At 42.3% G+C, this 16223-nt stretch overlaps 1 protein-coding gene across 1 annotated transcript in view; it reads right to left on the bottom strand.

The window, feature by feature from the left end:
• Positions 1-16223, bottom strand: part of LOC136872197 (adenylate kinase isoenzyme 5) — a 327365-nt gene that overhangs the window by 197272 nt on the left and 113870 nt on the right. The gene's annotated exons all lie outside the window — the stretch shown is intronic.

Genomic DNA, 16223 nt, shown 5'->3' with positions numbered 1-16223 from the left:
TCCCGTCGATTGGTTGAAGGAGGCCTGCACTCCCGGCGTCCGCTCAGAAGACTACCATTGACTCCACAGCATAGACGTGCACGCCTGGCATGGTGCCGGGCTAGAGCGACTTGGATGAGGGAATGGCGGAACGTCGTGTTTTCCGATGAGTCACGCTTCTGTTTTGTCAGTGATAGTCACCGCAGACGAGTGTGGCGTCGGCGTGGAGAAAGGTCAAATCCGGCAGTAACTGTGGAGCGCCCTACCGCTAGACAACGCGGCATCATGGTTTGGGGCGCTATTGCGTATGATTCCACGTCACCTCTAGTGCGTATTCAAAGCACGTTAAATGCCCACCGCTACGTGCAGCATGTGCTGCGGCCGGTGGCACTCCCGTACCTTCAGGGGCTGCCCAATGCTCTGTTTCAGCAGGATAATGCCCGCCCACACACTGCTCGCATCTCCCAACAGGCTCTACGAGGTGTACAGATGCTTCCGTGGCCAGCGTACTCTCCGGATCTCTCACCAATCGAACACGTGTGGGATCTCATTGGACGCCGTTTGCAAACTCTGCCCCAGCCTCGTACGGACGACCAACTGTGGCAAATGGTTGACAGAGAATGGAGAACCATCCCTCAGGACACCATCCGCACTCTTATTGACTCTGTACCTCGACGTGTTTCTGCGTGCATCGCCGCTCGCGGTGGTCCTACATCCTACTGAGTCGATGCCGTGCGCATTGTGTAACCTGCATATCGGTTTGAAATAAACATCAATTATTCTTCCGTGCCGACTCTGTTTTTCCCCAACTTTCATCCCTTTCGAACCACTCCTCCTTGGTGTTGCATTGTCACTGTCAGTCAGTGTACATACATACATACATACATACATACATACATACATACATACATAGGGTGAATGACGAGTGACAGACAGACACCGAGCTGTGAGCTTGCATCCGGGAGATAGTGAGTTCGAGCCCCACTTTGACAGTCATCTGAATGGGTTTCCGTGGTTTCCCATTTTCACACCAGGAAAATGCTGGGGCTGTACTTTAAGGCCACGGACGCTTTCTTCCCACTCCCATCCCATTGTCCCCATAAGACCTATTTGTGTCGGTGCGACGAAAAGCCAGTTGTAAAAAAAGACAGATAGACAAACGTCATTTAATTCTCATATATATAGATTATATTATCTGTGGTAAAATGACAATTCCTAATTTAAATGAGTATTACTCCCCAGAGTATACCTATTCAATAATATTTATTTTAATATAGTTGTCATAAAATGATTTAACCTCCTGTTTTGACTGGGATATGCTTCGACCCCCCCCCCCCAAAGGAAAAAGGACAGCAACAACAGCATAGAAACCGTACGACATACAGCCGCTTAAAGGCCTTTTCTCGACAAGATTACTGCTACCCAGCCATTTAATGTTTACATTGCCTTTCTACGAAAATAATAAATATAAACTAACATTGGACGAATGATTCATTTATCGTGTCGTTGGGAGAGACAACAGAATCTGGTACCTCCACCAAAATGTAGATAAGAACATTTTTCAACAGCGAAGAAGAAAAGAATGGAGAAACGCGGAAAGTAAGTATAGGGCAAGCTAGGGTTTCCCAGGGTCGGCTGAAACAGAGAGTAGCACCTGTGAGATAGACAATCCGCATTGCAGGGTTAATGAATTATTACTTCTGTCAATTCAGCATAGTCCCCCAGCTGTATATACGACATGTAGGGTAATTTAAAGGACTACTGTTTTCGGGCAATAGTTGGACTGTCTCCCAAAGTTGAAACGAAACGCCGTCTCTCATGGGAGCTTGTAGTTTGCATGGAATTTGAAGCACAAGGACGTGACTTCTATTTTTTTAAATTCCATGTACATTGGCCGAGATTCGAACTGCACCAGTGGTTATGCCACTCGGCTACCAGTTCCTGATCCATCTTCACCACATAAGCAAAAAATACACTGACTGACAGAGCAAATGCAACACCAAGAAGGAGTGGTTCGAAAGGGATGAAAGTTGGGGAAAAAACAGAGACGGCACGGAAGAATAATTGATGTTTATTTCAAACCGATATGCAGGTTACACAATGCGCACGGCATCGACTCAGTAGGATGTAGGACCACCGCGAGCGGCGATGCACGCAGAAACACGTCGAGGTACAGAGTCAATAAGAGTGCGGATGGTGTCCTGAGGGATGGTTCTCCATTCTCTGTCAACCATTTGCCACAGTTGGTCGTCCGTACGAGGCTGGGGCAGAGTTTGCAAACGGCGTCCAATGAGATCCCACACGTGTTCGATTGGTGAGAGATCCGGAGAGTACGCTGGCCACGGAAGCATCTGTACACCTCGTAGAGCCTGTTGGGAGATGCGAGCAGTGTGTGGGCGGGCATTATCCTGCTGAAACAGAGCATTGGGCAGCCCCTGAAGGTACGGGAGTGCCACCGGCCGCAGCACATGCTGCACGTAGCGGTGGGCATTTAACGTGCCTTGAATACGCACTAGAGGTGACGTGGAATCATACGCAATAGCGCCCCAAACCATGATGCCGCGTTGTCTAGCGGTAGGGCGCTCCACAGTTACTGCCGGATTTGACCTTTCTCCACGCCGACGCCACACTCGTCTGCGGTGACTATCACTGACAGAACAGAAGCGTGACTCACCGGAGAACACGACGTTCCGCCATTCCCTCATCCAAGTCGCTCTAGCCCGGCACCATGCCAGGCGTGCACGTCTATGCTGTGGAGTCAATGGTGGTCTTCTGAGCGGACGCCGGGAGTGCAGGCCTCCTTCAACCAATCGACGGGAAATTGTTCTGGTCGATATTGGAACAGCCAGGGTGTCTTGCACATGCTGAAGAATGGCGGTTGACGTGGCGTGCGGGGCTGCCACCGCTTGGCGGCGGATGCGCCGATCCTCGCGTGCTGACGTCACTCGGGCTGCGCCTGAACCCCTCGCACGTGCCACATGTCCCTGCGCCAACCATCTTCGCCACAGGCGCTGCACCGTGGACACATCCCTATGGGTATCGGCTGCGATTTGACGAAGCGACCAACCTGCCCTTCTCAGCCCGATCACCATACCCCTCGTAAAGTCGTCTGTCTGCTGGAAATGCCTCCGTTGACGGCGGCCTGGCATTCTTAGCTCTACACGTGTCCTGTGGCACACGACAACACGTTCTACAATGACTGTCGGCTGAGAAATCACGGTACGAAGTGGGCCATTCGCCAACGCCGTGTCCCATTTATCGTTCGCTACGTGCGCAGCACAGCGGCGCATTTCACATCATGAGCATACCTCAGTGACGTCAGTCTACCCTGCAATTGGCATAAAGTTCTGACCACTCCTTCTTGGTATTGCATTTGCTCTGTCAGTCAGTGTATTTTCGGTAACACTATGATGGAAGAGGGAAATATAGCTTTGTTTTTTCTAATGTGGAAATTGGAAATGGTGAAAAACCATCTTCAGGTCTGTCTGCACAACTCCTGAATGAAATTTTATAATTACACGACCTGTGCCGCATAGCCAACTCTCTGACAAAATATGTTTACGTATCTAAACACATAAAATAGCAACCATTTTTTTCATATCTAAATAAACACATAAAATAGCAACCATAGTTTTCATATCTAAATAAACACACAAAATAGCAACTATAGTTTTCATATCTAAATAAACACACAAAATAGCAACCATAGTTTTCATATCTAAATAAACACAAAAATAGCAACCACAGTTTTCATATCTAAATAATCACATAAAATAACAACCATTGTTTTCATATCTAAATAAACATATAAAATAGCAACCATTTTTTCATAACTAAATAAACACATAAAATAGCAACCATTCGAGCTGATGGAAGTTCGTCGGTCAATCTTAAGATGACTATTATCGGCACAATTTATCTTGGAGCATTTGTGTACGGGGGTGAGGAGTAAGGAGGGAGCTGTCCCGGTTCCGACAGTGCTGCCAACTGAATGAAAATGAAATCTGAATTGAATCGAGAATATGATCGATCGATATGAAGTTTCTAAACCGTTATTATCTTAAGCCAACAACTATGTCACATACGCATTATATAACATTATATAACATTTCTCGATGCGAATCTTGTTCCTAGCATGAATTCTATAGTTTGGCTTTGCTGTGTAAACAACAACAATACTAGTACGTAAAGTGTACGCCAGATGTCGCACAACGATGCTTAAGCGATTCATAGTTTGTGTTTCAAAGGTTGCCAGTACGAATCTCGAAGATTGCCGAGGTCGACCGATTCAGCACTAGGGTGTAAATGCACCAAGATAAAGTGTGCCGATAATACTTGACTCGTCAGTGGTAAAAGTTTACCAAACGCTTTCGCGATCGAGTTACATTGGATGAATTTCAGGATGATAGTGCAGATGAAAGTAGTGTTGTATCTAATGAAGTTAGTGAAGCAGAAACTTTCATTGTAACAAGTGGTAGCATTCAAAGTATATATTACAGCAAACCACCCAGACATCATCGACGACGTGTACAGAATGCTGTTACACCTCTCGAATGTCTTCTTTCACGTAGTAAACTAAACGAGCCTAATCCTGTGGAAGCTTTCGGTCTTTCAACAGTGACAAATAAAGAACTTGAGATAAGAAACATCACTTTGATAACTTGAGGCAAGAAACATCACTTTGACTAATGATATTGAACTATTAGCATTTATCAAAAGTCAGCTCCGTACAGGCCATGAAGGCCCAGCGAGTGGTGAAAGGTAAAGGCTTCCACTACCCGTAACCTCGGCACTTGGTGGGGTAGAGTGGTTAGCTCTACGCCAGGCCACTTTTGCCCCCATGAATTAAACTGGTACTCATTTTCGGTGTAGGCTGAGTGAACCTCAGGGCCATATGCACCTCAGGAAGTGGAAATCTCGTTTATTAAATTTTTCGACTTCCTGAAGGGGAATCGAATCCACGTCCTTCTGAGTGAACTAAGCACGTCTTTACCGCCTCGACCAGATTAGGATATGTAGGGATAATTATTTTTATGGGTTTAAATAATGACCAAGAACACCGTGTACGTAATTTTTGGTCAAGGTTAGTGGGAAGAAGTGTGTGCTATGGTACTATGAGTCGTAGAAAATTTCTAGATATTCACAAATATATCGGATTTGATGATCATGTTACTAGGCCGGAGCGAAGACAAGAAGACAAGTTTGCTCCAATAAGGGAAGTTTTTGAGAAACTGAATGAAACTATCTTTTTACTGTCCAGGGCCTCGCTTTGTTGTAGATGAAATGCTATCTCTCTTTAGGCGGCGGTGTCCATTCAAGGTCTTCCTAAAGGACAAGCCTGGAAAGTATGGGATGTTAATGTGAATGATCATTGATTCAGAAAAGTGATTACATTCTAAGAATGGAAGTATATACTGGTAAATCAGATACCATTCCTGGGAGTGAAAAAGGTCCTACTGCAATTGTCCCAAGATTTCTCGCTCATTTCTGAAATACGGGTAGAAATATAACAACAGGTCACTTCTACACATATATTTATCTAGCAGATCTGAATATAACATAACACTGGTAGGAACAAGTCAAGCGAACAGGAAGTACATGCCAAAGAAATTGAAAACAACGGTAGGTAGGGAAGTTGTTTTTAAAGTAAATTTGCTTTTTCCTCAACCTGAACCTGGAAAATCGCCAGTAACTCTTGTTTCCTACATAGCACATGGTAGCCCTAAACGTGCAGTGCTGTTTTTATCAACTCAGCACAATGATTCTTCTGTAACTGAAACGGAGAAGAAGTAGAAGAACAGTGAGATAAGTCTCTGTTATAATGGAACCAAAGAGCCCTTGATGCCGTAGATCAAATAGCACGGGCTACGGCTACCAAAAGAGTACACAAAGATGATATTGCTATACTGAATGAGTACACACTTTTTATTTTGAATTTTTCCGACTGGAATATTACAAATCCAATCGACGCCGATTGTTTCTACAAGAAGTCTTCAGCTTATAAAGGCAAAAGTTGAGATTCGAGCTAGAAATATTCACGGGTTACTGGCAGACATCATGACAGCCATGCAAGGAATATTAGGGAAGCCACTGTGTGAAACTGAACGAGGTACTCAACCAACTTCAACTTCCGAGGCATAAAAGGATCGGTGCCATGTCTGCATTAAAGAGGCAAGACTGTAATAGGGATAAATTTTGTCAAAAACAACCATGACTTGTTTGAAGTGTAACAAATGCGTGTGTGGAAAATGCAGTAATAGAGAAAATCTATGTGAAAGTTGTGAAAACAGCAATGATAGTGAATAAATAGTGACAGAAAAATTCCAAAGACTGAAGTTTCATATTTTTTCATATTTTTTAAATTATTTTTAATTATCATTTCAGTTCATGTTTATAGGTATAATTTTGGTTTGTAATGTAATAGTTGAAAATTAATTAAACGTATATCATCAGCTTTTTGTAAAATATATGGTGGTCATTATTTACCACACCTTAAGCCACAACGCGACTGACAAGACCTTGATACTTGTAGGGTTAATAGTATCCGTTTTGAAACACGATATGTAGAAAAAAAAGATATCCAAAATATAATTCACAATATTTTGTTTTTCAAGCATTTTTTGTCGCACGAAGAATAATTATTTCTTTACTTCTTTTCTCACAAACTTCCAAATTTGTATCTCTGAAAATATTAGTTCTGTCTAAAAATTGTACGTTCAGTTACCACTAATTTTACATTTAGTGCTGTCGTCCGTGTGCTAGATTCCCTATCAATTGTTTACCTAGACTTTTCTTATATTATTTCAAAGAGCTCGGACATTTTTCAGACATCTCACTTGGTAAATTATTCCAACCCCTAATTCCTCTTCGTATAAATGAATATTCACCCCAGTTTCCACCTTACTTTGATATTATGTTCCTCCATACTTTTAAAAACTCCAGTCAATAATGTCATTCCACGCCATCTCTCCAGTGACAGCTGAAAACATACCACTAAGTCGGGCAGCTAGTCTCCTTGCTCCCAAGTCTTCCCAGCCCAAGGTTTGCAACGTTTTAGTACAATTGTACTCCGCGATCTTTCCCCTTTCACACATAAGTAATCCCAACGTGGGTTCCATACGCTGGAAGCATACATACTCTAATCGAGTTCTTAGCAGTGGCATACGCCTTCTCCTTTAAATCCTTACTACAGCCCCTAAATACCCTCACAACCATACGAAGAGATCTGTAACCTCTGTTTAAAACCTCGTTAATGTGATTATCCAATGAAGATCTTTCCTTATAATTATTAACACTTTGGTGCATACAGTAATAATAATGCCGTGCGGCCTCCGAAGGGTGATCCTGATCGGGGGCGAAGCGTCAGGGGAGACAGGGTAGACTTTTTTTTTTTTTTTTTTTTTTTTGCTATTGGCTTTACGTCGCACGGACACAGATAGGTCTTACGGCGACGATGGGACAAGGAAGGGCCTAGGAATGGGAAGGAAGCGGCCGTGGCCTTAATTAAGGTACAGCCCCAGCATTTGCCTACTGTGAGAATGGGAAACCACGAAAAGCTATCTTCAGGGCTGCCGACAGTGGGGTTCGAACACACTATCTCCCGGATGCGAGCTCACAGCTGCGCACCCCTAACCGCACGGCCAACTCGCCCGGTCAATTTCTTTTAGAACATTAATTATTTCCACATTCGTAACATTATTGTATTCCCCGCTTTACTTATTTTCGTCTCACTTCGGCAATGCTAGTGCTCACGTCAGTTCAAAGGTTTCTGATAGACCAACACTAACGATATCTGTAGCTGCTGACTGTGGAACTATGACTCTCCTATAGCGAAATTTCTCCGCCCAGTAGACAGACTTACCAGCGTCTCTTCTTGCTCTCATTGGCTAGTGTTTGGATCTCACTTATTAAGGTGCTCTTATTGGCTACCATCTCAGACATGCTTTTAATGTAATTCATTTGAATTTACTTTATTATAACACACGTCTAAAAATAAAATAATAATATTTAAATACGAAGTACAGTATAGCAAACTTACACCCAACAAATGAATGACAGCATCAAAACCATTCAAGTACATGCATTTTCTTGCCCGCCAATATTAGTTACGGTATTATAACACCAACAACTATAACGAACTCCAGAGTATGCATACGGAAACAACAAAATTGCTTAACTTGATGCTGTATATTTCGTTAAAGTCAGTTTCTAGTGAACGGGCTATGAGTGCCTTCAAACGAATTAAAACGTATTTAAGGAATTTGATGACCAACCAGAGACTGTCTAACTTGGGAACTGTAGCTATAGAGAAGGAATTGCTGTGGAATCTTAGCAAGACACCTGACTTCAAGACAAAAATAATATATATATATTTGCCGAAATGAAGGACAGGCAGATTGAACTCATTTGCAAGAATATTGTTTAAGGTGACTTGTACTAAAAACTATGTATTTCTTATTTCTCTTATTAAATCTACATAACAATGAAATATATTGCTATTTTATTGTAAAAGTACGTTGTTATTTGGCAATCCCAGCTGCCTATTTAGTCTATATTTAAAAATAAAGCAAGTTCACGTAGGGTTATAGGTTGTTATAGGGTTTAAGAGTCATTAATATAATACTGATTACAGATATGGATGCGTCGAAAACAAAATTCCATATAATAATATGAGTAAAAAAAATCCCTGTCTACCCCCTTACTTAGTTCACGCTTCGCCACTGATCCTGATGAGGTACTTTCACACCATCTTTCCTTTTCTACCACTTTTTCCCAGTTTTGTGGGGTCGCGGGTACGAACTGTGTTGCACATATGGATGTGGCCCTGTTTTAAGGCCGGATGCCCTTCCTGACATCAACCCTATATGCAGGGATTTAATCACTATTGCGTGTTTTCTGTGGTGGTTGGTAGTGTAGTATGTTGTATGAATATGAAGAGGAAGGTGTTGGGACAAACACAAACACCCAGTTCCCGAGCCAGAAGAATTAATCAGATGCGATTAAAGCCCGGATCCTGCCGGGAATCGAACCCGTGACCCTCTGAACCGAAGGCCTCAGCCTGACCATTCATCCAAGAAGTCGAACACTTTCAACCCATCAACACAGAAATTTAAAGAGAAGACTTTTTCTATGGGTGAAACTTACAACCTGACTTTTCCTCTTCGTGAAACTTACAACCTGACTTTTCCTCTTCGTGAAACTTACAACCTGTCTTTTCCTCTTGGTGAAACTTACAACCTGATTTTTTCTCTTTGTGAAACTTACAACCTGATTTTTTCTCTTGCTGAAACTTACAACCTGTCTTTTCCTCTTGGTGAAACTTACAACCTGACTTTTCCTCTTGCTGAAACATACAACCTGATTTTTTCTCTTTGTGAAACTTACAACCTGACTATCCCTCTTGCTGAAACTTACAACCTGTCTTTTCCTCTTGGTGAAACTTACAACCTGATTTTTTCTCTTTGTGAAACTTACAACCTGACTAACCTTCTTGCTGAAACTTACAACCTGTCTTTTCCTCTTGGTGAAACTTTCAACGTGACTTTTCCTCTTGCTGAAAGTTACAACCTGTGTTTTCCTCTTGGTGAAACTTACAACCTGACTTTTCCTCTTGGTGAAACCTACAACCTGACTTATTTCTTGGTGAAACTTACAACCTGACTTTTCCTCTTGGTGAAACTTACAACCTGTCTTTTCCTCTTGGTGAAACTTACAACCTGACTTTTCCTCTTGCTGAAACTTAAAACCTGTCTTTTCCTCTTGGTGAAACTTACAACCTGACTTTTCCTCTTGGTGAAACTTACAACCTGACTTTTCATCCGACTTACCATCATACTGCTGTCTATCGCACATTTCTGCAGTCGCTCATAATCCTGTAATTTCTTTATTACTCTATCAGCATAACACCATTCGCAACGGTAGAGATTATATTTCGATCATTTAGATCCCATAAAATTTAATAAGGTCAGCCTCTGTGGTGTCATGGTTACTGTGATTAGCTGCCACCCCCGGAGGCCCGGGTTCGATTCCCGGCTCTGCCACGAAATTTGAAAAGTGGTACGAGGGCTGGAACGGGGTCCACACGACCTCGAGAGATCAACTAAGTACAGGGGGCTTCGATTCCCTCCTCAGGCATCCTGGAAGTGGTTTTCCGTGGTTTTCCACTTCTCCTCCAGGCAAATGCCGGGATGGTACCTAACTTAAGGCCACGGCCGCTTCCTTCCCTCGTCCTTGTCCATCCCTTCCAAACTTCCCTTCCCCCACAAGGCGCCTGTTCAGCATAGCAGGTGAGGCCGCCTGGGCGAGGTACTGGTCATCCTTCCCAGTTTATCCCCCGATCCAGAGTCCGAAGCTCCAGGACACTGCCCTTGAAACGGTAAAGATGGGATCCCTCGCTGAGTCCGAGGGAAAACCAATCCTGGAGGGAAAATAGATGATGAAGAAGAAGAAATTTTAATAATAATGTTACCACTAGCTACCCTATTACGGTCTTCGGAGAGGTCGAAGTGCCAGGAGTTCTTTAACGTGCCTATCGACACGATGCTGACGTATCTAAGCACCTTCAAATACCGCCTGACTGAGCCAAGATCGAACCTGCCAAGTTGGGCTCAGAAGGCCACCACTCTACAGTCCGAGCTACTCAGCCCGGCTTATACATTTTTACCACACGGGTCATGCTAAAGGAGATATTCACGAATGTAGATGTTTAGTGCGAAGTTCATCATCGCCGACGTGGAAATGCTGTCCACTACTCATGGTGACCAGTTAACTTACTGACGATGATGGTCATTGTCGTCCTGATTGTTTTCATAAGGTTCAAACAGCATTATCATCAGCCCATATTGATTAGGAATATAATCAAAATGAGAAGCAAAACATGAAAAAGGAGAAGAAATGGAGTCATGAAATGGTGGGGGGATGAATGGCTCTCTTGATTTCAGATCCCCTAACATCGCCCAGTCAGTAGAAAACTGCATGTGCTGACTTACCTTGTCCTATGCCCATGAGTTTGATCAACAATAACACTACGCGATTGTTACTAGTGGAGGTGTCCTACGTCTCTTCTGCTACCATTCGCCTTCAGTAGATTACATTACTGGTGTAACTGTATAAAAGGTGGTGGTGGTGATTATTGTTTTAAGAGGAAGTACAACTAGGCAACCATCCTCTATATAACACTAATCAGAGGGAAAAATGGAAGGGATCCGACACGTCGAAAAATGAAGATATCGGCCAAAGGAAGACAAGGGCCACGAAGGGCGTGAAAATGAAAGACTCCCTAGCCCTCGCAAACCTAATAGCTTCGGGGTCGGAAAAGAACAAGAGTTGACCAAGAGAGGTCGGATAGGATAGATGAAAGTGAGGAGCCTGGCACAAGTAAGTGGAAGGAATGCCAGGACTCAGCTAAGGGCCCCGTGGACGCCAAACCACGCTCCAAATTTCAGAGCCCCTGGGGCCCCTTTTAGTCGCCTCTTACGACAGGCAGGGGATACCGTGGGTGTTATTCTACCGCCCCCACCCACAGGGGGTTAACTGTATAAAAGCTAACCCGTCAACGACGGGGACAGTACCTAGTCCATAATATAGTCAGCATTCCAAATTCTATACAATGTCTGTCTGTACACATGTGTTCGATTATAACTCAAGAACTGCTGGACTTAATTATTTTGCACCGAGCGAGTTGGTCGTGCGGTTAGGGGCGCGCAGCTGTGAGCTTGCACTCGGGAGGGACTGTACCTTCATTAATGCCACGGCCGCTTCCTTCCCGATCCTAACCCTTTCCTATCCATCGTCGCCGTAAGACCTATCTGTGTCGGTGCGACGTAAAGCCAATTGTAAGTGTGTGTTTTTTTTTATTTGGCGCGCGTTTCACTCTTACCTAGGATGTCGCTTTGATTCGCAAAACTTTGTCGACGTGGAGGGAGGCATAGGTTAAAATCTGGTATTCAATAAAGTGTTTAAACCCGTTTGAAAAAAGGCTGCATTTCCAGTAAAAGCTGTTTACAACTGAACTTTATACCTTCTTCAATACTAAACCAATATTTATCAGACCCTTCACGAATGTCACTTATGAGAATGATCAATACTTGACACAGTATAGGGCATTGCCGTCATTCAAACGTAACCTTTACACGTTTTCAATTTAGGAAATAAAAGAAATATAAACCTAACATGGGTATGAATAATTGAATATCCCGTAATAATCGTAGCGTCAAAAGCAATACCTACCCCTCCCGTGTGGTTCCGTATTGGTGAACGTCATCGGAGTTACTTTGCGTTTATTTTTCCCCTGGTGTCACATAGCGACCAGCAGTAGCTAAGTTAAACAAACCCGTAAGTTAAGCAGCGAATGGAAGAAACTGCCTGAACTAATGGATCCCGCCTTGATAGAAAAATGAGCGGAACACGTGCACTTAGCAATACGTACAAGGTGTAGATCAAATCCAGTATCTTGCATCCATATACAGCCGCCCCATAGTCATTTGAAGAGTTTTCAAGCAATCTAGTTGGTAGGTTTACGGGACTGCTAACATCGTGATCATAGTCACGGGCCTACAGTCTTACTTGTTATCCGAAACACGGGGACTGAAATTTCATTATAAAAAGCTTACGTTCTTTGGACGAGATTCAAACCTTGGCCACCTTATTGAGAATCTAGTGACTGTGACACACGTCTATCATATTCACTTTAGTTTTTAAGTCAGTGGTTCCTAATATCCGAGAAAAAGCGATGAAATGAGGTCACTATTTCTCACCAAAGAGCCATGCTTCGAATCTTCGCCAATGCACATGCGATTCTTTTTAACCCTCTACTGCCCAATGTGACTTTGAAGTCACACATCATTCTGTACACATTTTCTACTGTTAGAATGCAATTGAGCCACTACTTCCCAGTGTAACTTTCAAGTTACAGTATGGCTGTGTGATTTTCAACTGTTTATAGTTTAATAGTTATATGCATAAGCCACCAGGAAGCGCCAAATGTATGGTTGGGAGCATTTCCCAGGCACATGGCGGATAGCTAGTTTTACAATTATGTTTTGTGTTATTACTATCAAATTACTGTATATGCATAAAAATATAGAAACCAAAGGTAAGCATCTTGAATATTTTATGAGACTGTTATTTTATAAATTAGTCAATTTTCACATATCAGAACATTATTGCCCAGTGTGACCTGGAAGTCACAAACCTAATTTTTGAAAATCAAAAATGAAAATTCAATAAAAACTGCTTTATGTGTAGTTTACAACATATTTACTTAGTATATGGCAGAGAATTTTTTTTAAAACACAACAAAATAATTTGGGCAGTAGAGGGTTAATGGAACGCCACTTGCGTGTTGTCTGAATTCGACGTAGAACCCAAGGTGTCGTATTAATAATTCACATAAAACATCTAGCCTGCTGGCATTGTTGAACATCATTTCGAATGCTATCAGTTATATTCTACGACGGAGTACTGATATTTCCTCCTAAAGAGGGATTCTGTAATATGCAAGCAAATCAATGAACTTTGGAATCTCACAAATAAGCACATCTGAATACCAGATGAATGTGCTAGGATTCAACCCCGTAATCTTGAGCTTAAGGGGCGGGATTCAAACCAAGTAGCCTGCTCCATTATGTCTATCCCTGAACATATAAATTATACTACTAAAACCAAAAGCAAATCCCGTGGTACAACAGTCCCGAAGAGCTAGAGTATACCAAGCGACTGCTGCAAGCCAGAAGGCCATTACGAGGTGTCGTGTGGTCAGCACGACGAATCCTCTCGGCCGTTATTCTTGACTTTCTAGACCAGGGCCACCATCCCACCATCAGATAGTAGCACCTCAATTGTAATCACGTAGGCTGAACGGACCTCGAACCAGCCCTCAGATTCAGATAAAAATCCCTGACCTGGCCGTGAATCGAACCTGGGACCTCCGGATAAAAGTATATTACTACAACTACTATAATAACAATAATAATAATAATAATAATAATAATAATAATAATAATAATAATAATAATTTCGTGTGGCTATTTCTAGCCTGGTGCAGCCTTTGTAAGGCAGACTCTCCGATGAAGGTGGGCTGCATCTGCCATGTGTAGGTAACTGCGTGTTATTGTGGTGAAGGAGAGTGTTATGTGTGGTGTGCGAGTTGCAGGGATGTTGGGGACAGCACAATCACACAGCCCTCAAGCCAGTGGAATTAACCAATTAAAGTTAAAAATCTCCAACTCGACCGGTAATCGAACCCGGGAACCTCTCTGAACCGACAGCCTCTACGCTAACCATTCAACCAACGAGTCGGTTATAATAATAATAATATATATTATATATGATATAATATATATATATATTATATAATAATAATAATAATTATATTATTATTATTATTATTATTATTATTATTATTATTATTATTATTATTATTACAATTTTATTTAGTCAATTTACCGTCCAAGTTTGCTTTCTTCCCCAGACTCCCTCTATCGCCTAAAGACAGTGTGCTGGAGAGTGAGATATTTGGTTGGGGATAAAACTGGGAAGAAGAACCAGTACCTCTCCCAGGCGGTCTCAGCTGCTATGCTGAGCAGGGGCGTTGTGGGGCATGGGAAGGTTGGAAGGATAGGCAAGGAAAGAAAGCGGCCGTGGCCTTAAGTTATGTACCATCCCAACATTTGCCTGGAGGAGAAGTGGAAAACCACTCTTCGGGGACGGCTGAGCTGGGAATCGAATACTCACTTGACCTCCCGAAGCTGAGTGGACCCGGTTCCAGTCCTCGTAACACTTTTCATATTTCGTGGCAGAACCGGTAGTGGAACCCGAGCCTCCGGAGGTGGCAGCTAATCACACTAACCACTACACCACAGATGCGAATATAATATTAACAATAATTGTTCCGAGGATTCTGTGGAAGGCAGAGGTGAAAGAAGGTGCGGGCATGAATGGGTGGATATAAAACTGTCAAAAGATTAATTTAAAACATTAAATTTGCAGCTATATTTCTTTCCCTGCTTTCCTTTTCAAATTTTACACTTGCTAAGTAGGTAATAAATCAATTACAAGAATTTAGCTCGTAAGCTTGAGGAACAATTTAGGGAGGTCAAGAGTAATCAGATAACAATAATTTAACAATATGAGCTTGAAGCTCCCGAATTACAAATTTTACTTCAGAACTACTGCTCCTTTCAATCAATAGTCAAGGAAGCGGATCTTCCAATTTTTACATCAGTGGAAAAGCATCCCTGCTCTACATACTTACACTTTAGGAGCCTATTTTCGAAAATTCACACTTTCCAGGCCTATCAAAGGCACAGCCTACATTTAACAAAATTGAACAGTATTCACTCTCTTAACTGCTCAACAGTCTGATATCTTTAACATGAAATGAATGAAATAGAGTTTAACAGAGGTAACAAATACCCATTATACATGACCTTTGATAAAAACAAAAGGTTAAAGTGACTGGCCGCAAAAGGTGAGGACTCGAACACTTGCACTCCTTGAAATTTACATGAAATACTTTAAACCCTATTTGGGGTGATGGCCCGACATTACAGAGCCTAAGCCTATCCTACGGAGATGACTACATGGAGAAAATATTTGTTACAGAGATTACTAGATAGATTTTAAAGGTTACAAAATCATAGTCACCTCAATATCAAGTTGAGAGGAAATACAAGAGGGTACCTCACTCTTTATTCCGCGATTTCGGTTAAGTTCTTTCGACTTGTTTGAAATTTACATTTGAGAAAATAAAAATTTACAGTACTAAAAATTTTAAACCTTCCCCTCGAGCTAGCTTTAAAAACTATCACATGTTAATCGGACTCTGCCATTCCCTTGAGTTGGTGGACCTCCCGAAGATGGATGAGGCAGCCTCCGCCTCCGTTACGAACACAACCTAGACTGGAGCGATCACAAAGACAACATGGCTCACCAGCCCTCGGCTTTTATAGCGGAGAGGAAAGTTCCAGAAAACTCTGTGCCAAGGCCCTAGTACACCCTCAATTCTTTTTGGTTAATTTAATAAATACCAGAAAATTTTGATTGGTAGATAAAATAAATGTACAAAATTTTTCATTGGCCAACGCCTTAAGTTGGCGGGAAGAGATAAAAGTGTTGATAACATTTGAATATCAAAAATAAACATCGAATATTCCAGTTTAGGAAACCTTAACACACAAAATTTATCTTGAATTTTAATAGTTCATCTTCACCCCAGAAGGCGCGACATAAGTTGATAGTAGCGA

Source organism: Anabrus simplex, chromosome 4 (genome assembly GCF_040414725.1).
Source record: "Anabrus simplex isolate iqAnaSimp1 chromosome 4, ASM4041472v1, whole genome shotgun sequence".
In the NCBI taxonomy this organism is placed as follows: domain Eukaryota; kingdom Metazoa; phylum Arthropoda; class Insecta; order Orthoptera; family Tettigoniidae; genus Anabrus; species Anabrus simplex.
The sequence above is the reverse complement of the archived record's forward strand: the minus strand, read 5'-3'. Positions and strand labels throughout refer to the sequence as shown.